We start from the raw sequence: 10670 nt of genomic DNA, 5'->3' as shown, positions 1-10670 counted from the left end.
ATTCAAGAGATGGACCCTTGATTCAGAATGGAATGATGCATCTCTGAAAACCCAATTTAGGCTTGGCCTATCAGAGGCCGTTAAAGACGAGCTGGCCCGAGCGGATCTGCCAAAAACCCTGGATGCATTGATACAACTCAGTATCACCATAGATAGAAGACTACGAGAAAGGAAGTCTGAAAAAATGGGAATGCCATTATCCAGTTCTTCTCGGATTTCGGCCGTTGACCCCACTCCTAAACCTGCTCCAGGTAACCACAGACCCCGGCTACCTAGGGAAAATAGGAAACCAAATAAATATGGTGATCCTGCCTGGTCATGGTCCAAGCCTGCCTTAAACAGTCAGCCTTGTCACTCTGACACATCCCATTTGAACCCTGATCCTACAGAGATGGATGAAGAGCCTATGGAGATTGGTGCCGTACATACTAAGTTGTCCTTACAAGAAAAAAGAGATCACAGGAGAATCTGTGGCCTTTGTTTTTATTGTGATGAAGGAGGACATTTCATTACATTCTGCCCAATCAGACCCCATAGGCCTAAGGCTCTCCCAATGGAGGCCAGGCGAATCCGAAGGGTCTTCCCTGAAAAACAGCCTGGAAATTACCAAGGCTGTTGCCAGCCCTGTCCCCGTTCTATATCAGAAGCATTGGTTGCTAGGACTACTAGGATTACTTCGGATGGTTATGCGTCCGATTCTAGTGAGGGGTTCATGTAGCAGACACCCTAACAACAAGTGATCCGATTTTCATATCGGCAACAAGTGATCCGATTCTCAGATCGGTTACCAACCTGATCCGATTTTCATATCGGCAACAAGTGATCCGATTCTCAGATCGGTTACCAACCTGATCCGATTTTCATATCGGCAACAAGTGATCCGATTCTCACATCGGTTACCAACCTGATCCGATTCTCATATCGGCAACAAGTGATCCGATTCTCACATCGGTTACCAACCTGATCCGATTTTCATATCGGCAACAAGTGATCCGATTCTCAGATCGGTTACCAACCTGATCCGATTCTCGTATCGGCAACCAGTCTTATCCGATTCTCGTATTGGCAACCAGTCTTATCCGATTCTCGTATCGGCAACCAGTATTATCCGATTCTCATATCGGCAACCATTTTTTTTTTTTTTCCGATTTTCATATCGGAAACCAGTCGCATCCGATTCTCGCATCGGCAACCAGTCTCATCCGATTCTCGCATCGGCAACCAGTCTCATCTGATTCTCGTTTCGGCAACCAGTATTTTCCGATTCTCGCATCGGCAACCAGTCTCATCCGATTCTCGCATCGGCAACCAGTCTAATCCGATTCTCGTATCGGCAACCAGTCTTTTCCGATTCTTATATCGACAACCAGCCTTAGAGGCCTTCCGGAGCTGGCCTTACGGGGGGGGTACTGTAAGGTTCTGGCACTCTCAGTGCCTCCTATCACATTATTTCCGGGTGATTTCCATCTACCTACATAGAAGAAACACATATAGGTGTGTTTTCCTTTAAGACTGATGCTGTCATCACTCAGCGCCGGACTAGATGGCTATTTAAATCGCCGGTTCTCACTCACATGTGTTCGTTCAAACACCCTTACCTGGATGCTAACTTGGCTTGAAGCTTTCGTGCTTGCAAGCATACCTCGCTGACGGAACCTCGCTGCGCTGATCCCTGCATCCCGCTTCCGGATCATCCGCTCCTCCTGAACCAACCTTCGGCTGTATTGCTATTAGTGCTAAGTACCCCGCAGGGGAACCCTCTATAAACTTATACTAAGCTTACACTATCTAGCTCTGCATAGTAAAGACTATTTATCACATCTGCATATCTAGATTGCTAGCTCTTAAGACTACTGCTACTTATTCCTGCACTGGGTTGATCTCTCTTGTATGTCCACCTGCTACTCTGTCATCTGCTACCATACATGATTGCTAAACCTACCTGCATCCATCTGCTACTGTCTTACCTTCAAGTGTCTGTCACCTACCACCTCCACTCAACCTGTCTCTTAAATCTTCATCACTGTGTTACTACATACATAAAGTCGCTCTAGGAACCAGCTTGTTGAGTGTGTGTATTTACTAGCTGAATTAAGATCTTCCACACATGATGAGTCATTGAGGTTGGGAATAGTATCTCAGCATCTCTCTTACATGACTACTGAAGTGGAATATTTCTGCAGCTGAAAATCCACACCATACATGAAACGCAGGAGCGTTACAATGCCAAGCTGGAGAAATATTCATTTGAATGCTCTGAGGTCCTATTTCTTGGGTGCTTTGTCTCAAGTTTGGGTCATCATATGGATCCTGGGAAGGTCTTAGCCATTACCAACTGGCCTCTCCCTGCTAGCCTTAAGGCCACACAGCGCTTTCTTGGCTTCACAAATTATTATAGGCAGTTCATAAGGAATTACTCTTCCATTGCCACGCCTATTATCGCTTTGACCAAGAAGGGTGTTAATGCCAAAGTCTGGCCCCCTGAAGCTGTAGCTGCGTTTCACGATCTAAAACAGGCCTTTGTCTCTGGGCCTCTCTTGAGGAGACCTAATCCTGGGGATGCATTCTTTATTGAAGTGGACGCTTCTTCAGTGGGGGTGGGAGCTGTGCTTCTTCAACTCTTTGAGAAGAGACGTCAACCATGTGCGTTCTTTTCCAAAAAATTTTCCCAAGCAGGGGACCTATGCTATCGGCAACTGGGTACTTATCTCGCAATCAAATAGGCGCTAGAAGAGTGGCGTCATCTTTTGGAGGGTTCTCCTCCCTGCATAACGATCTTCACCGATCACAAGAATTTCAAGTACCTACAGAATGCTAAACGTCTGAATCCCAGACAGGCCAGGTGGAGTCTCTTCTTTTCCCATTTTAATTTCACGATTACGTACAAACCTGGTTCCTGCAATGGTCGGGCTGATGCGCTTTCCAGGTCCTTTGAAACTTTGGACAAGGAGTCCACTCCTGAACCTGAGCCGATCATCCCAACTTCATGCATTGTTGCCCGTTCTACCACCCTGGACTCAAAAATTCCTCCTGGTAAGACCTTTGTCCCTACTGAGCTAAGATCCTTCCTTGGGGACATGATTCCAAGGTGGCGGGCCATGCTGGATCTCTCCAGTCCTTCTTACTTATCAGCCGTCACTACTGCTGGTGGCCTAATCTCCGCTCGGAGGTCAAAGACTACGTCAAGGCTTGTCATGTCTGTGCTCAGTCTAAATCCTCCACACAAGCTCCTGCTGGTCTCCTCATGCCCTTGCCCATTCCTAAGGAGCCCTGGGCTCATATTGCCATGGATTTCATCACCGATCTCCCACTGTCTGACGGTAATACGGTCATTTGGGTGGTAGTCGATCGGTTTTCCAAGATGGCTCATTGTGTTCCCCTTCCTGGTCTTCCTTCTGCTCCTGCCTTGGTTCCCATTTTTATTTGAGAATTTTTCCGCCTCCATGGGGTTCCTTCTCATATTGTTTCCAACAGGGGCATTCAATTTACGTCTCGTTTCTGGAGAGCCTTTTGTAAATCCCTCAATATTGCCTTGGATTTTTCCTCTTCTTACCATCCTAAATCCAATGGGCAGATGGAGAGGGTCAATCAGGAGTTAGAGGGTTTTCTTCGCACCTTAGTCTCCACTCATCATGACGATTGGTTCTCTCTACTTCTGTGGGCGGAATTTTCTCATAACAATCACGTAAATACCAGTTCGCAGAAAACACCCTTTTCCTCAGTTTATGGTAGACATCCTCAACTTCCGCTTCCCATGACCTGTTCTCCGAATATCCCAGCTTTGGCTTCAGCTCAGGAGTCCTTCAATTCTATCTGGAGTGATGTTCATGATTCCCTCCGGGCAGCTGCCCACAAATTCAAAGGCTTTGCTGACCGCCGCAGGCGTAAACAGTCTTCTCTTCAGCCAGGGGACAAAGTTTGGCTCTCCACCAGGAACATCAAGCTTTGAGTTCCTTCTCTAAAGTTTGCTCCAAGATTCATTGGTCCATACACTATAGCTTCTAAACTGAATCCAGTTTGTTTCAAACTTCAGATTCCCAAAAGCCTCAGAATCGCTAACTCCTTCCATGTTGCCCTTCTGAAGCCTTTAGTCCTCAATAAGTTCTCTCATCCTCTCCCTACCACTGGTCTCCGAGGATAATCAGGAATACGAGGTCAGTCAAGTTCTGGATTCTCGACTCTGTAGAGGCGTTCTTCAGTACCTTGTTCATTGGAAAGGCTTTGGCCCTGAGGAGATTTCTTGGGTCCCTGCATCGGAGGTCTTTGCACCTCGTCTGTTCAAAAACTTTCATCTGAAGTCAAGTTTCCCTCTAAACCCGGGCCCAGGCGGGGAAGGGGGAGGCCTCATAAGAGGGAGGGTACTATCATGGACATGCAATAGTGTCCGGCAGCTTACCTTCTCCTCCATGTCTCCATTAGAGGCCTGACTCTCTTTCTGGCTGTCTTTTATCTTCTCTCCTCCCTGTATGGCTCCACCCCAGGCCATTCCAGGAAGTCTATATTAACTAGTGCACTGCAGGTCTGCTTTGCTGTTGAACTTTGTTTGTTAGCTTGTGTTTCTGTCTGCCGTGTGCTACGTCTACCTTGCTGTGTACCGATCTTTGGCTCATCTCTGACTACTCCTGTTTGCCTGTGACCCTGACCTTTGGCCTGTCTCTTGGTTACCCTTGTTTGCCTGTTTGCCCTGACCTCGGCTGACCCATCACTATCCCTTGTGTCCTGAGTGGCTGCTTCCCCTCTCTTCCTACGGCGCATGACCTGGGGGATTCCAGGGGCCGCGACCTGGGTTCAGCTGCAGCGAAGGCCATCCTCACCATTAGAGGCTCTGGTGAACACCTGCTGGGCCTCAGACTCCGCGCCCTGGGGAATCTTGGGCTTACGTTTCCTGTCCATCCACAGCAGTCAGCTATTGGGTTCACTACCTTGTGGTGCACCCCTGTCCCCAACAGGGTGCAGTCGTCACCTGGCCACAGGTGACCTGACACATAATTTGGCGGGAACGTTTACAGACCCATTGATTTTCAATTCCAGTCTGAAAAATTAGGCATTCGCAGGATAAAGAAGTAGTGTCGGCCATTCCAGGCCCCAAAAATTAGCCCACATGCGTTTACCTGACAGCTAAGAATGTTGTATTCTGTGGCTGAAGGTACATTAGGCATTCACAGGATAAATAAGTAAGTGTCGGCCATAAAAGGCCCCAAAAATTAGCCCACATGGGTTTACCTGACAGCTAAGAACGTTGTATTCTGTGCCTGGAGGAACATTAGGCATTCACAGGATAAATATGTAAGTGTCGGCCATAAAAGGCCCCAAAAATTAGGCATTCAATGGACATGAAATGCCTTTTCTGCCACTGTATTTACGGAAGACAAGGACCATGAATTGTTGTGGGTGGATGACGGTCTGGCGGATATTTGTGGCCTGTCATGAGGAATTTAAATGAAACATGTTCTACTGGTCACATGTGTTGAATTCCTCAGAGATCCATGCCTCATTCATTTTTATAAATGTGAGGTAGTCAACACTGTCATGAGCTAGGCGAGTGTGCTTATTGATCACGATCCCCCCTGCTGCGCTGAACGTTCTTTCGGACAGGACACTGGATGGGGGGCAAGCCAACAGTTCAATTGCAAATTGTGCAAGCTCTGGCCAGAGGTCAAGTCTGCCCACCCAGTAGTCCAGGGGTTCATCACTCCTTAGATCGTCCACATCGGCCGTTAACCGTTCAATTGCAAATTGTGCAAGCTCTGGCCAGAGGTCAAGTCTGCCCACCCAGTAGTCCAGGGGTTCATCACTCCTTAGATCGTCCACATCGGCCGTTAACCCGATGTAGTCGGACACCTGTCGGTCTAGGCGTTCCCTGATGCTGGAGTACAGCTGTCAATGGGTCAGCTGAAAGAAGGATCTCATATCTGAAGTGAGCAACACATCTTCAAACTGCCCTCTTCTTGCAGGCGCTGTTAGATTGCTACCCGCAATTGTCTCTCTGTGACTGGAAATTCCTCTGCCAGTGCACGCAAAAGAAGAATGCAGCATTTCTCGCAGCAATGCCTGGAAGTGCTGCATTCTGACCGCCCTCTGTGATGGTGTTAACATTTACACTATTTTTTGTTTGTACCGGGGGTCTAAGTACGTTGCCACCCAGTACTGGTCCATGCCCTTTATGCTTTTTATACGGGGGTCCCCCTTAAAACACTGGAGCATGAAGGCCCCCATTCGCACTAAACTGGACGCAGTGTAGTGGCCTGGCTCCAGCTCATCATCCAGGATAATCTCGTCCTCGTTCTCCTCCCCCCATCCACGGACAACACCAGGGAATCCAGACAGGTTTAAAGCATGCTCTTCTTGCTCCTCCTCATCCGCCCCGACACCATCCTCCTCTGACTCCTCTTCAGACTCCTGTTGTTGACTTGCCTCAGATGGAGTAGCACCCCCTGAGAATTCATCCAACATTGCGACTTCCTCATCTTCCTGCTCCTCGACGGCTTGATCAATGACACAACGCAATACACGCTCCAGAAAGAAGGCGTAAGGTACGATGTCACTGATGGCGCCCTGGCCGTGAGTGACTAGTTTGGTGATCTCATCAAATGGCCGCAGAAGTCTGCATGCTTCGCACATGAGCAGCCACTGGCGAGGTGAAAAAAACCCAAGCTCCCCAGAATTCGTACAGGTAGTCGTTAACCGCACGTTTCTGCTGGAGCAGCCTATCAAGCATATGCAACATTGAGTTCCATCGCGTAGGGCAGTCACAAATAAGACGCCTGACGGGCAGGTTGTGTCGCCGCTGAATGTCAGCAAGGCGAGCCATGGCTGTGTAAGATCTTCTGAAATGGCCTGAGATTTTCCTGGCCTGCCGCAAGACGTCCTGGACCCCAGGGTATTTGGCAATGAATCGCTGCACGACTAAGTTCAGGACATGTGCCATGCATGGCACGTGTGTTATTTTGCCCTGTTTCAGCGCACTCAGCAGATTAGCACTGTTGTCGCACACCACTTTACCAACTGTCAAATTGTGCGGTGTCAGCCACTGATCTGCCTGTGAACGCAGAGCTGAAAGGAGTGCAGGAATAGTGTGGCTCTTGGCTTCCAGGCACAACAGACGCAGCACAGCATGGCAACGACTCACCTGGCATGTGGAATAGGTTCTGGGGATCTTGGGCGGCACAGCGGAAGAGACGGTAGCAGCGGAAAAGGAGGAGTCAGCCGAGGAGGAGAGGGAGGATGGAGTAGGAGGAGGAGAAGAAGAGGCAGGCCTGCATGCAATCCGTGGCGGTAAAACCAAATCTACAGGGCTTTGCGAAAGTATTCGGCCCCCTTGAACTTTGCGACCTTTTGCCACATTTCAGGCTTCAAACATAAAGATATAAAACTGTAATTTTTTGTGAAGAATCAACAAGTGGGACACAATCATGAAGTGGAACGAAATTTATTGGATATTTCAAACTGTTTTAACAATTAAAAAACTGAAAAATTGGGCGTGCAAAATTATTCAGCCCCCTTAAGTTAATACTTTGTAGCGCCACCTTTTGCTGCGATTACAGCTGTAAGTCGCTTGGGGTATGTCTCTATCAGTTTTGCACATCGAGAGACTGAAATTTTTGCCCATTCCTCCTTGCAAAACAGCTCGAGCTCAGTGAGGTTGGATGGAGAGCGTTTGTGAACAGCAGTTTTCAGTTCTTTCCACAGATTCTCGATTGGATTCAGGTCTGGACTTTGACTTGGCCATTCTAACACCTGGATATGTTTATTTGTGAACCATTCCATTGTAGATTTTGCTTTATGTTTCGGATCATTGTCTTGTTGGAAGACAAATCTCCATCCCAGTCTCAGGTCTTTTGCAGACTCCATCAGGTTTTCTTCCAGAATGGTCCTGTATTTGGCTCCATCCATCTTCCCATCAATTTTAATCATCTTCCCTGTCCCTGCTGAAAAAAGCAGGCCCAAACCATGATGCTGCCACCACCATGTTTGACAGTGGGGATGGTGTGTTCAGGGTGATGAGCTGTGTTGCTTTTACGCCAAACAAAACGTTTTGCATTGTTGCCAAAAAGTTTGATTTTGGTTTCATCTGACCAGAGCACCTTCTTCCACATGTTTGGTGTGTCTCCCAGGTGACTTGTGGCAAACTTTAAACGACACTTTTTATGGATATCTTTAAGAAATGGCTTTCTTCTTGCCACTCTTCCATAAAGGCCAGATTTGTGCAGTATACGGCTGATTGTTGTCCTATGGACAGAGTCTCCCACCTCAGCTGTAGATCTCTGCAGTTCATCCAGAGTGATCATGGTCCTCTTGGCTGCATCTCTGATCAGTGTTCTCCTTGTATGAGCTGAAAGTTTAGAGGGACGGCCAGGTCTTTGTAGATTTGCAGTGGTCTGATACTCCTTCCATTTCAAAATTATCGCTTGCACTGTGCTCCTTGGGATGTTTAAAGCTTGGGAAATCTTTTTGTATCCAAATCCAGCTTTAAACTTCTCCACAACAGAATCTCGGACCTGCCTGGTGTGTTCCTTGTTCTTCATGATGCTCTCTGCGCTTTAAACGGACCTCTGAGACTATCACAGTGCAGGTGCATTTATACGGAGACTTGATTACACACAGGTGGATTCTATTTATCATCATTAGTCATTTAGGTCAACATTGGATCATTCAGAGATCCTCACTGAACTTCTGGAGAGAGTTTGCTGCACTGAAAGTAAAGGGGCTGAATAATTTTGCACGCCCAATTTTTCAGTTTTTTATTTAACAAAGTTTGAAATATCCAATAAATTTCGTTCCACTTCATGATTGTTTCCCACTTGTTGTTGATTCTTCAAAAAAAATTACAGTTTTATATCTTTGTTCGAAGCCTGAAATGTGGCAAAAGGTTGCAAAGTTCAAGGGGGCCGAATACTTTCGCAAGGCACTGTACACAGGTGCCACGGTTTACATGCTTGAAGGCCGTCAGAAGTTTCACCCAGTGGGCAGTAAAAGTGATATACCTTCCCTGCCCGTGTTTGCTAGACCATGTATCTGTAGTCAGATGTATCTTGGCACCGACACTGTGTGCCAGAGATACATTCACTTGCCGCTGAACATGGCCATACAGCTCTGGAATGCCCTTCTGCGAGAAATATTTCCTGCCTGGGACCTTCCATTGTGGTATTCCAATGGCTACAAATTTCCGAAAGGCCTCCGAGTCTACCAGTTGATATGGCAGTAGTTGGTGGGCTATCAGTTCCGACAAGCCAGCAGTCAAACGTTGGGCAAGAGGGTTATCCGGCGTCATCATTTTTTTACACTCCAAAACATTTGGGCCACGGAAGCCTGCCTTTTTCCAGAACAACGTGAGGATGGCATGATGGAAGATGGAGTGGAGGACAATTGTGAGGGGAGAGGAGAAGGAGAAGAGGCTGGGCGGTGAGAGCCTGGAGTGTGGCTTTGTGGGTTCTGACGGCGTTGCTCCCACTGGGCTCGGTGATGGGAGTTCAGGTGCCTTCTTAAGGCCGTCGTCCATTGGTGAGTGTTGGGTGCACATAGAGAGGATGAGGAGGGTGCAGAAGAGGAAGGCTGAATGAGCCACTGAACCAAGTCTGGTGCATCCTTTGACATAATCGAACGCACCTTCTGAAACTTCACACTTTGGCTCCGGCCTACTGCTCCTGCCCTACCCCTACCACCCCTGCGTAAGGGCCTGTCTCTTCCTCTGCCTGTCATTTTTAAATTACCCTGTGACAAAAGTCTCTAGAGAACTGCAGTATATGTGGAACAAGGTATATAACACCTCGCTTCAATCTGTGGTATTGTGGGGCCACTGGTTTATCACACCAGTTCTACAAATAATTGGCCAGTAACTGTTAACGCAGGAAAAGAGGCAATATTGTTGAAGGAAACAAATACACTTAGACAAGTATACTCAGATAACACCCCACTTCAATATGTGGTATTGGGGGGGCCACTGGTTTATCACACCAGTTCTACAAATAATTGGCCAGTAACTGTTGTCACTGTGTATAGCACAGTTAACGCAGCAAAAGAGGCCACATTTTTGCAGGACTAAAATACACTCTTATAAAAGTATACTGTTAAATAACACCTCACTTCAATATGTGGTATTGGGGGGGCCACTGGTCTATCACACCAGTTGTACAAAAAATTGCCCAGTGAGTTTGGCACTGTGTGTAGCAGAGTTAACGCAGCAAAAGAGGCAATATTGTTGCAGGACACAAATACACTTATAAAAGTATACTCAGATAATACCCCACTTCAATATGTGGTATTGGGGGGCCACTGGTCTATCACACCAGTTGTACAAAAAATTGTGCTAAAGTGATAAAGACCATAAATATTTTATGAGTCCATAAACATCCCTAAATGAAGTGAATGAATAGTTTAAAGTCCAAATGATCGACAGGAACTCCTCATATGCAGGTGATATATATAAATACTGCTTACCAGATGCAGCAGTATAAATCACCTCATACAAAGATTCGCCAAATCCAAGCAAAAACCATATGACAGGATCTCATACGAAGATTCGCCAAATCCAAACGAAAACCATATGACAGGATCTCTCACCAGGATTCCCGGCCAAGGATCATGAGATATTGAATAATCGGGTGAAAAATTCAATAAAAAACATAGCGTGATACTGTATTACCAGTGAATGAGTTCACAAAAATACACCC

This window comes from Pelophylax lessonae (assembly GCF_965119305.1).
Source record: "Pelophylax lessonae genome assembly, chromosome: 1".
Taxonomy (NCBI): domain Eukaryota; kingdom Metazoa; phylum Chordata; class Amphibia; order Anura; family Ranidae; genus Pelophylax; species Pelophylax lessonae.
The sequence above is the reverse complement of the archived record's forward strand: the minus strand, read 5'-3'. Positions refer to the sequence as shown.